Source organism: Microcaecilia unicolor, chromosome 2 (assembly GCF_901765095.1).
Source record: "Microcaecilia unicolor chromosome 2, aMicUni1.1, whole genome shotgun sequence".
Classification (NCBI taxonomy): domain Eukaryota; kingdom Metazoa; phylum Chordata; class Amphibia; order Gymnophiona; family Siphonopidae; genus Microcaecilia; species Microcaecilia unicolor.
Genome location: NC_044032.1, coordinates 304,147,219 through 304,162,617, shown reverse-complemented (window position 1 = coordinate 304,162,617; position 15,399 = coordinate 304,147,219).

Sequence of the window (15,399 nt, the reverse complement as noted above, 5' to 3'; positions counted from 1 at the left end):
TACTCTGATCTATGCCTCAACTCCTCTCATCCCCTTCCAAAGCTAATTAGCACTTAGCTGATGGTCAAAATGCTTGCATCCCCTTGCCTCACATCAGACCTCTCAGATCACAAGCACTACTGTCCAACTGCCCCAGTGTGTTCCAGTCCGCCTGACCCCAGCTTGTTCTAGTCCGCCTGATCTCAGCTTGTTCCAGTCCGCCGATCCATCTTCCCCCTTGCTCGTTCCAGTCCATCTGCTCCAGCCTGCTTGTTCCAGTCCAAATGCTCTAGTGTGTTCCAGTCCGCCTGATCCGCCTGCTCCTAGCTCGGTCCAGTCCGCATGATCCCAGCTTATTCCAGTCCGCCCGATCCCAGCTTGCTCCAGTCCGCCGATCCAGTTTCCCCTGCTTGCTCCAGTCCATCTGCTCCAGCCTGCTTGCTCCAGTACACCTACTCCAGCCTGCTTGCTCCAGTACATCTGCTCCAGCGTGTTCCAGTCCGCCTGAACCAGCTTCTCCCTGCTTGTTCCAGTCCATCTGCTCCAGCCTGCTTGCTCCAGCTTCTCCCTACTCGTTCCTGTCCATCTGCACCAGCTTGTTCCACCCCACCTGCTAGCTTGTCAGCCACCGACTTACTTGCCTGCCTGCTAACTTGCCAGCCCTTGACTTACCTGCTCTCCAGCTTCTCCCTGCTCGTTCCTGTCCATCTGCACCAGTATGCTCCAGTCTGCTAGCTTGTCAGCCATTAATTTACTTGCCTGCCTGCTTACTGTCAGCCATTGACTTACCTGCCATTACATTGACTTACCTGCTCCCCAGTTTCTCACTGCCTCTCCCTGCTCGTTCCTATCTGCACCAGCTTGTTGCAGCCCGCCTGCTAGCCTGGCAGCCACTGCCTCACTTGCCTGCTTACTAACTTGTCAGCCATTGACTTGCCTGCTCTCCAGACAATCAATCCCTCCAATTTCAAGCCTCCAATTCAGCTTTTCTGCTCTATCTATCTGCTTCTCACCTCAATCACTACACATACACCTGTTACACCGCAATCACTACTTATGGCCCCTGTCCACATTCTCTTCCTCGCCCTGTCCCTTCCTAATCTTTTTCCCCTCCCCCCACCGCTGTCTACCACTAGAACTCATTGCCCACCCATGTCCCCTCCCGCCCTGCTCGCTACAGCAATACCTTATTCACCCCCTTCCCTCACCACTTCACCATCTCTCTTGTCCCCCTCCTCCTTCCTAGCTCTTAACCTTCAACACTTCCTTCCTGCCATTAACCCATCACCATTCCTCCTAAGTGCACCCCGTCTTCATCGCCCGACCTCCCCCACCCTCCTCCGCACTCTGTTACTCCTCCTCCTGCTATCCGCGAGAGACATTAATCCTAATCCAGGCCCCCCTCACCTGTCCTTCTCCTATCCATGCAAACGATTCCGTGATGTCTCCAATCTCATTTCTATTCCCCTCCTCCCCCCCTCTTCCCTCCCCTTCTCATGTGCCTTGTGGAATGCCCACTCGGTCTGCAACAAACTGCCCTTCACCCACGATCTCTTCATCTCTCGTTCCCTTCAACTGCTCGCCCTAACTGAAACCTGGCTCTCCCCTGATGACTCTGCCTCAGTCGCAGCCCTTTGTCATGGAGGTTTTCTCTTCTCCCACACCCCCCGCCCAGCTGGCCGCGGTGCAGGCATCGGCTACTTCTCTCGCCCTCCTGTAGTTTCCAACCCCTCCTCCTACCGCAGTCTCACTGCTTCTCATCCTTTGAAGCACACTCCATCCGACTATTCTACCCATTGCCACTCAGAGTGGCAGTCATTTACCGCCCCCCTAATAAATCCCTCTCTTCCTTCCTCACCGACTTCGATGCCTGGCTTTCCGTTTTTCTAGAACCCTCATCTCCATCCCTCATTTTTGGAGACTTTAACATACACGTTGATGACCAATCCGACCCTCACGCTTCTCAGTTCCTCACTCTAACATCCTCCTTCAACTTCCAGCTATGCTCCACCTCCCCTACTCACCGAGACGGTCACTGTCTCGACCTCGTCCTCTCCTCCTCCGGCTCTCCCTCTAATTTCCACGCTTCAGCTCTTCCTCTCTCCGATCATCACCTAATCACCTTCACACTTCTTCATCCCCCCCCCTCAGCCCCGTCCAACTTTAACCATTATCTCCAGGAATCTCCAGGCTATTGACCCTCCCACCCTATCCTCTAGTATTTCTAATCTCCTCCCCTCCATCATGTCCTCCGAGTCTGTCGACAAGGCTGTCTCCGCTTACAATGCCACTCTCTCCTCTGCTCTGGACACTCTCGCACCATCCACCTCCATTCCCACTAAGCGTGCTAATCCCCAGCCCTGGCTGACCCCTTGCATCCACTACCTTCGCTCCTGCGCTCGATCTGCTGAACGCCTCTGGAGGAAATCTCGCACCCATTCAGACTTCCTTCACTACAAATTCATGCTATCCTCCTTCCACTCCTCCCTATTCCTTGCCAAACAGGACTATTACACCCAATTGACCAACTCTCTCAGCTCCAACCCCCGTTGTCTCTTCGCCACCCTTAACTCCCTCCTCAAAGTGCCCTCCGCTCTCACCCCCCCCTCGCTTTCTCCTCAATCACTGGCTGATTACTTCCGAGACAAGGTGCAAAAGATCAACCTTGAGTTCACTACCAAGTCATCTCCTCTTCACCCTTCAACCTTCGCCCTCAACCAACCAACCCAGGCCTCTTTCTCCTCCTTTCCTGTCATCACCGAGGAGGAAACCGCTCGCCTTCTTTCCTCCTCGAAATGCACCACCTGCTCTTCTGATCCCATCCCCACCAACTTACTTAACATCATCTCTCATACTGTCACCCCTCCATCTGTCATATCCTCAACATCTCTCTCTCTCTACTGCAACTGTCCCTGACACCTTCAAGCACGCCGTAGTCACACCTCTCCTCAAAAAACCATCACTTGACCCTACCTGTCCCTCCAACTACCACCCCATCTCCTTCCTACCCTTCCTCTCCAAAATACTTGAGCGTGCCGTTCACAGCCGCTGCCTTGATTTTCTCCCCTCTCATGCCATCCTCGATCCACTTCAGTCCGGTTTTCGCCCTCTACACTCGACAGAAACAGCACTCTCTAAAGTCTGTAATGACCTGTTCCTTGCCAAATCCAGAGGTCACTACTCCATACTCATCCTCCTCGATCTATCCGCCGCTTTTGACACTGTCAATCATGACTTACTTCTTGCCACACTGTCCTCATTTGGGTTCCAGGGCTCTGTCCTCTCCTGGTTCTCCTCTTATCTCTCCCACCGCACCTTCAGAGTCCAGTCTCATGGATCTTCCTCCACCCCCATCCCCCTATCTGTTGGTGTTCCCCAGGGATCTGTCCTTGGACCCCTTCTCTTCTCAATCTACACCTCCTCCCTGTGCTCCCTGATCTCATCTCATGGTTTCCAGTATCATCTCTATGCTGATGACACCCAGCTGTATCTCTCCACACCAGACATCATCGCGGAGACCCAGGCAAAGGTATCAGCCTGCTTATCCAACATTGCTGCCTGGATGTCCAACCGCCACCTGAAACTGAACATGTCCAAGACCGAGCTCATTGTCTTTCCACCAAAACCCACTTCTCTTCTTCCTCCACTTTCTATCTCAGTTGATAACACCCTCATCCTCCCCGTCTCATCTGCCCGCAACCTCGGAGTCATCTTTGACTCCTCCCTCTCCTTCTCCGCGCATATCCAGCAGATAGCCAAGACCTGTCGCTTCTTCCTCTTTAACATCAGCAAAATTCGCCCTTTCCTCCCTGAACACACCACCTGAACTCTCGTCCATGCTCTCATTACCTCTCGCCTTGACTACTGCAATTTACTCCTCACCGGCCTCCCACTTAGTCATCTATCCCCCCTTCAATCTGTTCAGAACTCTGCCGCACGTCTTATATTCCGCCAGAACCGAAATACTCATATCACCCCTCTCCTCAGGTCACTTCACTGGCTTCCAATCAGATACCGCATTCAATTCAAGCTTCTCCTTCTTACCTACAAATGCACTCAGTCTGCCGCCCCTCACTACCTTTCTACCCTCATCTCCCCTTACGTTCCCGCCCGAAACCTCTGTTCACAGGACAAGTCCCTCCTCTCTGTGCCCTTCTCCACCACCGCCAACTCCAGGCTCCGCTCATTCTGCCTCGCCTCTCCCTATGCCTGGAACAACCTTCCTGAGCCCATACGCCAAGCCCCCTCCCTGCCCATCTTCAAGTCTCTGCTTAAAACCCACCTCTTCATTGCTGCGTTCGGCACCTAACTCTTACCGTCAGTAAATCCAGACTGCCCCAATTTGACCGTTCACTTGTCTACTAGATTGTAAGCTCTTTGAGCAGGGACTGTCCCTCTATGTAAATTGTACAGCGCTGCATAACCCTAGTAGCACTTTAGAAATGTTTAGTAGTAGTAGTAGTACTGTCTACAAGTGTTGTAGACAGTAGTGCTTTGAGTCATTGCCTCTCACAGAAAGAAAGGAGAAGGTGGACGGGATGCCTTTTGGTGCCTTCTACTGAAAATTCCTTCCGTTTGGCTTAATTTTACAGTAAGGTTCAATCACACAGTAAAAGAAGTGGTCACCTCTCTGCCTGTAGATAATTAACCCTTTGATCTGCACACTGCCAGCACATACCAACAGTTATTGAACCTGCAGCACTGGCTTCCACAATTCCACAGTGTCTGAGGCGACGGGAGTGAAGGATGTTCCTGCCATTGTGCAGCTGCTCTCCACTCAGCTTCATGGCAGAGACTGGGATGCAGCCCTGGTTGAGCTTGAGTGTGTACATTGTGCACTCGGTCAGCCACCCCCCCCCCCCCCCCCCAATTTCCCGAGGGACATTGTGATGCGGTTTGCCTGGTATGCTGTGAAGGAGTACATCTTATTAGCAAGGTCATCAAAAGGGCCCTTTACAGTATCAGGATGCTCCGGTCCCAGTGTTCCAGGATCTTTCCGCACTTACTTTGCTTAAGCGGAAGGATTTTAAACCACTGTTGGAGATTTTACAAAAGAAAAAGATTTAATACCATTGGAGCTTTCCCTTTGCCTTGTCTTTTGTGTTTGCAGGTAAGACTCACCAAGTGAGAACCATCTCTGAGGCTTGGCGGATCCTGTAGGGGTTGGAGGGAGTTTCTCCCTCATCAATATCATCTTCATTGGTGGTGACTCCGGCTACTCGCACTAAACTTTAACAGTGGCAGCGAGTCCTCAGAAGATGTGGTACTTCCCTTCTGCTGGGATTCGCTGAACTTTGCAATCTCACTACATCTTGATACCTATTGATTGCCAAATTTGGAGCTGCTTCTTCTCTCCTTTGAAGTGTCATCCTTCTTTTTTGGGACGTGTTCTTTTAGTGTTTTGCTTCAGGGATACTCTATTGTATTCAGTTTTATAAACTGTTGTTAAGAAGCATGTGTGGCTATTTGAATTGCTGTGTTATTTTAACTCTCTGTTTTGTGCAAGGGATTTATTTTGCTTTGTTTTTCTTCTTTCAATGTAGGCGGAGGGGGGGCGATTGATTGGACTGGAGTTGTGGGTCATTTTCTTGCATGTGGGCTTTGGCTTGCATTTGTAGGTGGTGTTTTTTTTTATGTTTGAGCTTGAGGGAATTCTAGGCGGCTGGGTTTTTATTTTTGTTGGTTGGAGCAGTGTTTTTATAGGGAAGATAATGGTACTACTGTGGTTCTTTCATGCTGGAGGAGGGATTCTTTTTGTATTCTGAATGGGTTGTTTATTTTCTTCTGGAGGGTGGAGGGAGTTTTCCACTGACTGTGTAATTTCTTTGCTTTTCTTTTGTTGGTGGTTTATTGAACATGGGGATTGACCTTAAGATTTTAACTTGGAATGTAAAGGGACTTAACTCTCCTAGGAAGAGACATTTAGTTCTGCAAGAAATCAGATCAAATCGACTCCAGGTTGTGATGCTGCAAGAGACACACTTTAAAGTGGAGCATGCATCCTTGTTTTGCAATGTTCGGTTTTCTAAGATGTTATTTGCTTCTGATGTTTCTGGAGAAAAAAGAGGAGAGTTTTTTGCTGATGTTAAACATGGTGATTGTGATTTTACTTATGCTACTATTTATGCTCCAAATACAGGTCAGGCTGCTTTTTAAAGAAGATAATCCATTTGCTTTTTTAATTTGTTGTTAGTATTTTAATCTTAGGAGGCGATTTCAATGCCTGTTTGCTGCCTGGCTTGGATCGCACAGGGGTCTCTTCTGGTGATGATATCCATAACTCAAAAGCCTTCCAGCTTTTTACCTATGCGCTAGGGGAGGCGGATGCTTGGAGACTTAGCCAATTCTAGGGGCTGACACTATACATTTTATTCCCATCCACATGGCTCCTATTCTAGTATTCATTATTTGCTTGTTGATGCTGCTTCTCTCACTGCTGATATTGTATCCTCTATAGGCATGCTTGCTGTTTCCGATCACGCTCATAATTGGGTTGAATTATTTGATGTTTGGGGAGAACCTAGGACTAGATACTGGTCCTTTAATAGTGCTTTGTTGGGAGTCGAGTCTCTGGTTCAAGCTTTGCTGAAGGATTACCTTGAGCATAAGCTGGACTCTGGCTCACCCTTAGGCATTGTTTGGGATGCCCTTAAAGCAGTTTCTAGGAGAGCTTTCCTTGAAGCTGCTTCCCATTGTAGGCAGCAGGAGACTAGATTAATACAAGACTGTATTTCTTGTATTAATAGCTTAGAGCAACAAGCTTGCTCTCCCAGCTCTGGATAGAGAGATCACAGTTAAAGAAATGCTTCAAGCTATTAAACCATACCTAGTCATAAGTCTCCTGGGGAATTCTATAAAACTTTCACTTCTGAGCTTGCTCTGTTACTTACTGATCTCTTGAATGCTGTTCGTTTAGGTTGGCCCATACTGCTGTCTATGATGGAGGCTTGGATTGCAGTGATCCCCAAGGCACAGAAAGATCTGATGGTTTGCCAGTTCTATTGCCCTCTCAGTGTTGGGAACAGATGTAAATATTTTGGTGACAGTTTTGGCCAATAGGCTTGCTGCAATCCTATCTTTCTTGATCCATCCTGACCACGTAGGCTTTATTCCAGGTAAGCAAGCCTCTGATAATATTCGTAGAACAATTGACCTGGTCATGATTGCTCGTTCCACTCAGACACCGATATGCCTTCTCGGCATTGATGATGAGAAGGCCTTCGACCGCATTTGATCTGGGCTCCCATTTTCGAGCCTGGATCTCAGCCACAAGCCTGCATAAAAATTATTGGGGTAATTCTCAACAGTTTGAGTTGAGCAGGGGGACTCAACAGGGTTGTTCTCTGTCTCCCCTGCTTTTTGCACTGGTGATGGAACCATTGGCAAGTGTTGTTCATGCCAGTAAGGATGTTCATGGATTTTGTGTGGGCGACATTGAATACAAAATTGCACTTTTTTGTGGATGATATACTTCTATCCATAGGAGCCAACTTTTCAAAATGATTGGGGTTGCCGGATTTTTTTTTTTTTTTTTTACTGGTGTGCATTCCCCCCTCCCCCTCCTCCCCTCCCCCTTGACCTCCTCCCCCTGCCCCCTCCCCCTTGACCCCTCCCTCTCCCCCGTCCCCCTTCCCTGTCCGCCGTCCCCTCTCCACCTCCCTCCGAGTTCCAAGCCCCCCTCCCTCCCTCTGAGTTCCAGAGTTCCCTCCCTCCCTCTAAGTTCCAGGGTCCCCCCCCCCCTCCCAGTTCCAGGGTCGTCGGCCCTCCCTTCCTCACTCCCTCCCTTCGAGTTCCAGGCCCCCTCCCTCCAAATTTTAAAAGCCATCTATCTTACCTCGTTGGGGTTAGGGCGGCAGCAGCGGTAAAAAGCATGCAGGCTCGGCTCAGTGCTTAGTTCCGTTTTCCCTTCTCTCTCTCTCAGCTCTGGCCCCGCCCTTGCGGAAACAGGAAATGAGGGCAGGACCAGAGCTGAAAGAGAGAGAAGGAAAAACAGAACTAAGCACTGAGCCGAGCCTGCATGCTTTTTACCGCTGCTGCCGCCCTAACCCCGACGAGGGGCACTTTGTTGGAGAAAGTATGTGAGAGAGGAGCTATGGGACACATTTGGTGGACCTGTCTCGTTGCATGCTTTTTGGAAGACGGTTCAGTATAAGCTGCTGCCTTGGTTGGGTCTTGAGATACCACGGGACCCGGGGATCTACTTGCTTAATAGACTAGTTCTGGGAGCTCACTTGAGGCAGCAACATCGTATCCAATATTGTCTTAATGCAGCACTACTCAGTCTGGCTACTGCCTGGAAATCAGAGACTCTATCGTCTGCCTATAAATGGATTGCAAAACTTTGGGTTACAGCTGATATGGAAAAAATTACAGCACAGCATAACAAAACCCCGGCTAAATGGGAGCACATATAGGAACCCTTTCTTACTCATTGCTTATAGAATTTGTTTATGGACTTCATTACTCATTTGTTTTATTGCATAGTCCGGTAGAGGAGGGAGGGGATATATATTTTTTGGATAGGGGGGAGGGTTTGAGGAACAAATGTGTGTTTATATAGATGTCTCTAAAACTTAGAGGTTCCTGTTTGGACCTTTGAGAAGCTATTTGTTTTACTTGGAGGGGCATTTTCGAATGGGGACGACCATCTCTATGGGCGCCCAACTCTAAGGATGGTGCCACGAAGGGGCAACGTGTATTATCGAAACAAGATGGATGTCCATCTTTCGTTTCGATAATACGGTCGGGGATGCCAAAATCTTGACATTTAGGTCGACCTTAGAGATAGTTGTCCTTGGTTCTCAGCGATAATGGAAACCAAAGACGTATATCTCAAAAATGTCCAAATCCAAGCCCTTTGGTCGCGGGAGGAGCCAGCATTTGTAGTGCACTGGTTCCCCTGACATGCTAGGACACCAACTGGGCACCCTAGGGACTTCACAAATTGCTCCCAGGTGCATAGCTCCCTTACTTTGGGTGCTGAGGCCACCAACCCCCCCCCCCCCCAGGTCTGCCTGCCTGAAGTATACTGCGCCCACTGCAACTGCTCCAGGGACCTGTATGCTGCTGCAATGTACCTGAGTATGGCATTTGAGGCTGGCATAGAGTCTGGCAAAAAGTATTTTTAAACTTGTTTTTTATGGTGGGAGGGGATTATTGACCACTAGGGGAGTAAGGGGAGGTCATCGCCGATTCCCTCCTGTGGTCATCTAATCAGTTGGGGCACCTTTTTGAGGCTTGGTCATGAAAAAAATGGACCAAGTAAAGTCGGCCAAGTGCTCATCAGGGACGCCCTTCTTTTTTCTATTATCAGCCGAGGACGACCATCTCCTAATCATGCCCCAGTCCCGCCTTCACTACCCTGCCAACACGCCCCCGTGAACTTTGGTCGTCCCCCGCGACGGAAAGCAGTCGAGGGTGTCAAAAAATCGGCTTTCGATTATGCCGATTTGGCCGACCCTAAGAGAAGGACGCCCATCTCCCGATTTGTGTCGAAAGATGGGTGTCCTCTTTCGAAAATAAGCGTGATAGTGTATATTTGATGTATATTGCCTTTTCGTTGTAATGTTGACTTGAGCTTCCAATAAAAAGACCTCTAAAAATGTATTAAAAAGCATGGTGGTTGCAACACAATGTTGTGTAGGTGCTTTGCACCAGTAGGAACAGGGATGCATGGGAAGATGGATATAGAAAAGTACAGATCCTGGAGAAAAACTAGTTTCAGTCTACCACAGATCTGGGGTTGAGGAGAAGATTCACCTTTCAGCAGGACAATGATCCTAAGCATAAAGTAGAAGCAACAATAGAGTGGCTCAGCAAGAAGAAAATTAATATCTTTTAGTGGCCCATTGAAAGGCCAGACCTGAATGCAATAGAAAATCTATGTCAAGTCTTGAAGACTGCAGTCCTCAGACAATCCCCTAACAACATGAAATTGATTGAGATATTTTACCAAAAAGAATGGGCAAAAATGGCAATATCCCACTTTGCAAAATTGGTAGACAGAGACTCATCCTAAATGACTGCTTCTACTTCAAAAGGGACTCCCACCAACTATTGTTAACAAGTGTGAAGACTTATTATCCAGAGATTTTTATTTCCAATTTTTAATTGCTTTTTGAATATGGCTATAATCATTCTTTCATGCTGAATATGTACAGTATGATGTATAAATCAGTGAGACAAACTCCTACTGTAATGAATTTCAAATGATATTTTTGAGACTGTGGAAAATATACAAGGGTATGAAGTCTTTTATAAGACAATATATATGGTTCCTTTAATTCAATGTAATTGAGCCTTTGAGATGGTAAACAGAAATTCTTCTTAGTAAATATAATAAAGAAAGTGTGGAGCAGCTCTGGGATTCCACACAGTGGCTTGTTTCTCTGTTTGGATTGTACAGATTGAGTCACAATGCTGATGACTGAGAATTTTCCATAACAGTTTTTCTAAATAACACTGAAGTTGGTGCTTCATGTTTTACTTTTCTTCTTTATTTTGCTGATTTGTTAACATAAAATTTGTCTGTTCCTCCTACTCCAATCACACACTTCACTGTAGTATTCCCCTAGAGTTTATTGGCAGTCTTGCAACTAGGTTATTTGCAGCATTCCATGCCTTTGGTAAAGAGAGAATGGATATCCCAGCATGCACCCAAAACTCTGAAATATATACTGGGGGCTGCTGCAGCCAGCTACTCACAGCATTACACAGAACCAAGAAATAAGTTCTGCAGCTGTCAGGTGAAGATGTATGACTGTGACTATGCTTAAATGGCTTTGGGAGATTTTCTCTAGCAAAAAAAAAAAAAATCTGTGTTTATTATGAGCCCTGTTGTGAGTGATATATGAAAATATAAAGTGTTCGATTTAAAAAATTTCAGGCTTCATACAAGTAGAACCATTTTGAAATAATGTTTTCCACTTTCCTTCAGGTTTAAATGGTACATGCGAATTTCTTTTTATCCTTGTTCTGCTGTATTTAACATAGGTGCATCAGACATAACAGATAGTATTTCAGCCCACTACAGTCATTATGTCCAAAATACAGCCAAATGAAAAATATCAACTGAATGTATAAGAGAACAAGAATCCTATTCTACTAAGGAAGCAGCACTGTGATTTACTATTCATTGATTGTGAATCTATGGCGTGAAACCTGGAAGAATATGAACAGCACTGCAAAACAGCTTGTCAGCACAATATTCAGTTATTTAAATTAACTTGAATCTAGAGCAGACATGCAGAGTGTTGCTCTGACCTTAGTTAGTATGTTTCCCTCTATCTCTTTTCTCACTTATTTCCATTATATGTGTAATACCTCATGGAATGGGTATTACTAGAGTGATAGGTTTTTCCAGAGCTCTGGGGGGGAGGAAGGTCACTGTCAGATGTTGGGAGTGGTAGAATGTCCCTGGGTAGGAGGAATTTTGAAATAAAATGCAGAGAAATAGTGTCCTGGTACTAAAAGTGACAGGGGGAGGAGTTTAGAAGGAGATAAAGCTAAAGTTATGCCCTTTAGGGGGGGTCTTTGGTTGCCTGTACATCCCCTGCCATTGATCAGGAAGAGAGATAGTGGGGGATCCTAAAAAAATGGAGAGATCCCTGGCTGTGAGAGGCAGGTTGTGGCTCCCATAAGCAGCAACCTGGAGAGAGTGTGCTACGGGTGGGCAGAGGAAGGCCCAGCCCGGGAGTGGGGGACTGGAGCCAAGGGAGCTCATCCCAGAACCTGGAAGAGGGTCAGATCGAGGGGGGTCTCAGCCTGAAAAAGTAAATCAGTCTAAAGAACAGGTTTTCAGCCTTTGGGGAAAATATCTCTTTACAGGATAGGCATTGGTAGGAGAAGCTGTAAATACTTGTAAATATAACATTAAATATCCTGTACATATAATTCAGGGAAAAAAAGTGGAAAAGGGAGTTCCCCTTTGGGAATAACAAGAAGAACAGTATTGGGTTGATAATTCATCAGTTGCCATATGCAGATTGCAAGAGTTCAAATAATGAGTTGTATTTGTTTGAGACTTTTTGAGTACTGCCTGATTTGTGGAAGGAGCTGAGGGAACCAATCAGCTCCGAAGCTAAAGCATAGCCTCTCAAACCCCCAGATCGTTATTCCAGACCATAGACCCACTCCCAAGCTCGACTGCATGTGTGCTGGAACTGATGAGTGAGGGAAGATGGGCTCTGAATGTGATACTGAACAGGAACTGAACTGAAGATCTGTTTTCTGGCCCGGGGACTGGAGTTAGCGCATTAGTGAGACCTGGGTTACATATATAAAAGTAAAAGCATTATGTGGATGAAACTCACAGCTCTCCTGCAGATGACCTCACATCTGACTATGATGACTTGGCACTTTGCTTCATTCTCTGTTGCCAGGTGTGGCCCTCACTGCTACAGATCTAGGAGCTTCATAGTGACTTGAGGCAGAAGTCTTTTTGAGCCTCTGTAGGCCTACCATGCTGAGTATGCTGGGAACTGCATCACAGTATTGGCATTTGGTGGGGGGTTCCTCCCCCCTGGAGGGTCTTGCATCCTCTTCTCTGGGAATTACCTTGATGCTGTGCCCTGCATGTGAAGGTCCAAGGACAGAGAATGGGATCTGTCCCTTGCAAAGTGAAAAAAAAACTATATCAGCAGAGGTGCCTTTGAGTGCAGCTCCAGCAATTTCATAATTGATCTCCCAAGAGGTAACTGCAGTGATATCAGAGCTTAGGGCCTAGGTCCTTCTGATTCTTCCAGGAAGTCTTACTCTGTGCTCTATATGGAATACAATTACTCTTTTGGAACAAATGGTTTCCTTTTTGGCATTACTAATGTTGACCCTTAAAATTCAGTCTCAGAAATCTAAACTGCTGCAGCTGGTCTCTTCAGTGGAAAAATGAGGAGACCTGAAACAGATGATCAGGGCCAGCCCAATCATTAGGGAAGACTAGGCAGTTGCCTGGGGCATTAGTTTCTTGGGAAGAGCAACATGGAGGGGCATAATCGAACGAGGACAACCATCTCTAAGGGCGCCCATCTCTAAGGATGTCCCAGCAAAGGGGCGGGGAAATCCGTATTATCAAAATAAAAATGGGCGTCCATCTTTTGTTTCGATAATAAGGTCGGGGACGCCCAAATCTCAACATTTAGGTCGACCTTAGAGATGGTCGTCCCCGGTTTTCGGCCATAATGGAAACTGAGGACGCCCATCTCAAAAACAACCATATCCAAGCCCTTTGGTCGTGGCAGGAGCCAGAATTCGTAGTGCACTGGTCCCCCTGACATGCTAGGACACCAACCGGGCACCCTAGGGGGCACTGCAGTAGACTTCACAAATTGCTCCCAGGTGCATAGCTCCCTTACCTTGGGTGCTGAGCCCCCCAACCCCCCCCCAAAACCCACTCCCCACAACTGAACACCACTACCATAGCCCTAAGGGGTGAAGGGGGGCACCTACATGTGGATACAGTGGGTTTCAGGTGGGTTTTGAAGGGCTCACATTTACCGGCACAAGTGTAACAGGTAGAGGGGGTAATGGGTCTGGGTCCACCTGCCTGAAGTGCACTGCACCCACTAAAACTGCTCCAGGGACCTACATACTGCTGTCATGGAGCTGGGTATGACATTTGAGACTGGCATAGAGGCTGGCAAAAAAAATTTTTTTAATTTTTTTTTTTAGGGTGGGAGGGGGGTTCGTGACCACTGGGGGAGTAAGGGGACGTCATACCCGATTCCCTCCAGTGGTCATCTGGTCAGTGTGGGCATCTTTTGAGGCTTGGTCGTGAAAAAAAGTGGACCAAGTAAAGTCGACCAAATGCTCATCAGGGACGGCCTTCTTTTTTCCATTATCTGCCGAGGACACCCATTTCTTAATCACACTCCAGTCCCGCCTTTGCTAAGCCTCCGACACGCCCCTGTGAACTTTGGTCATCCCCCCGACGGACTGCAGTTGAGGGCGCCCAAAATCGGCTTTCGATTATGCCGATTTGGGTGACCTTGAGAGAAGGACGCCCATCTCCCGATTTGTGTCGGAAGATGGGCGCCCTTCTCTTTTGAAAATGCCCCTGATAGGGCAGCAAGTAACATAGTAACATAGTAGATGACGGCAGAAAAAGACCTGCATGGTCCATCTAGTCTGCCCAAGATAAACTCATATCTTGAATTTGTACCTGTCTTTTTCAGAGCACAGACCGTATAAGTCTGCCCAGCAGTATTTCCCACCTCCCAACCACCAGTCCCGTCTCCCATCACCGGCTCTGGTACAGACCGTATAAGTCTGCCCTCCCCTATCCTAGCCTCCCAACCACCAACCCCTCTTCCCCCCACCTGCTCCGCCACACAATTTCAGCTAAGCTTCTGAGGATCCATTCCTGCTGCACAGGATTCCTTTATGCATATCCCACGCATGTTTGAATTCCGTTACCGTTTTCATCTCCAGCACCTCCCGCGGGAGAGCATTCCAAGCATCCACCACCCTCTCCGTGAAAAAATACTTCCTGACATCTTTTTTGAGTCTGCCCCCCTTCAATCTCATTTCATGTCCTCTCGTTCTACCGCCTTCCCATCTCCGGAAAAGATTTTTTTGCGGATTAATACCTTTCAAGTATTTGAACGTCTTTCCAACTTTTGCAGTGCACCTTCAAATGCTCACTGCTTACAATATTCTAACCCAGTTATTCTGGGTGACTTCAATATACATCTTGACGACCCAGCTTCACATTTTTCAGCTGATTTTACAACTTTGATCTCTGACCTCAACCTCTCACTCACCCCTGCATATAGCGAGACACATGCTAGATAACCTTCTATTTCCATCTCTAATACATGTACATCTTCCCCTATTTCAACTCTGTCCCTTCCTTGGACTGATTATTTCCTTCTTACTGTTACTTGCTCGTGATTCTGCCTAAACCTCAGTCTTTAACAACTGTTCAACAAGATCTCTTCAAACTATCCTCTGAGACTTTGGAAGCAATACTTAATTTATCTCCCTCAGGATTCCTTGTACTTAGCCTCTTAGATCAGGTTTCTCAATTCAACTGTGCTTTACAACAGGCATTCGATACTATAGCCCCTCCATCACCGAAGACACACTCTACTGCGTCTAAGATACCCTGGTATATGCCTACTCTGAAACTTCTTAGAACTCAACTTTGCCATGCTGAAAGATGTTGGTGTTGTCAATGGACCATTACCTTATTAAGGGTTCCTTTTACCAAGTTGAGGTAAAAAGAGACCTGCAGTAGCAGCGGGGGCTATTTTTACCATGTACCAGGGCCATTTTTACCACAGTGGGTAAACCCCTCCCCCCCAAAAAATGGCCATGTGGTAAGATTACTCTTACCTTGTGGCCCTGCAGCAGGGAACACTTACCACCACCCACTGAGGTGGCTTTAAGGGCTCACGCAGAAACCAGGCAGTGTCCTGGGTTAGC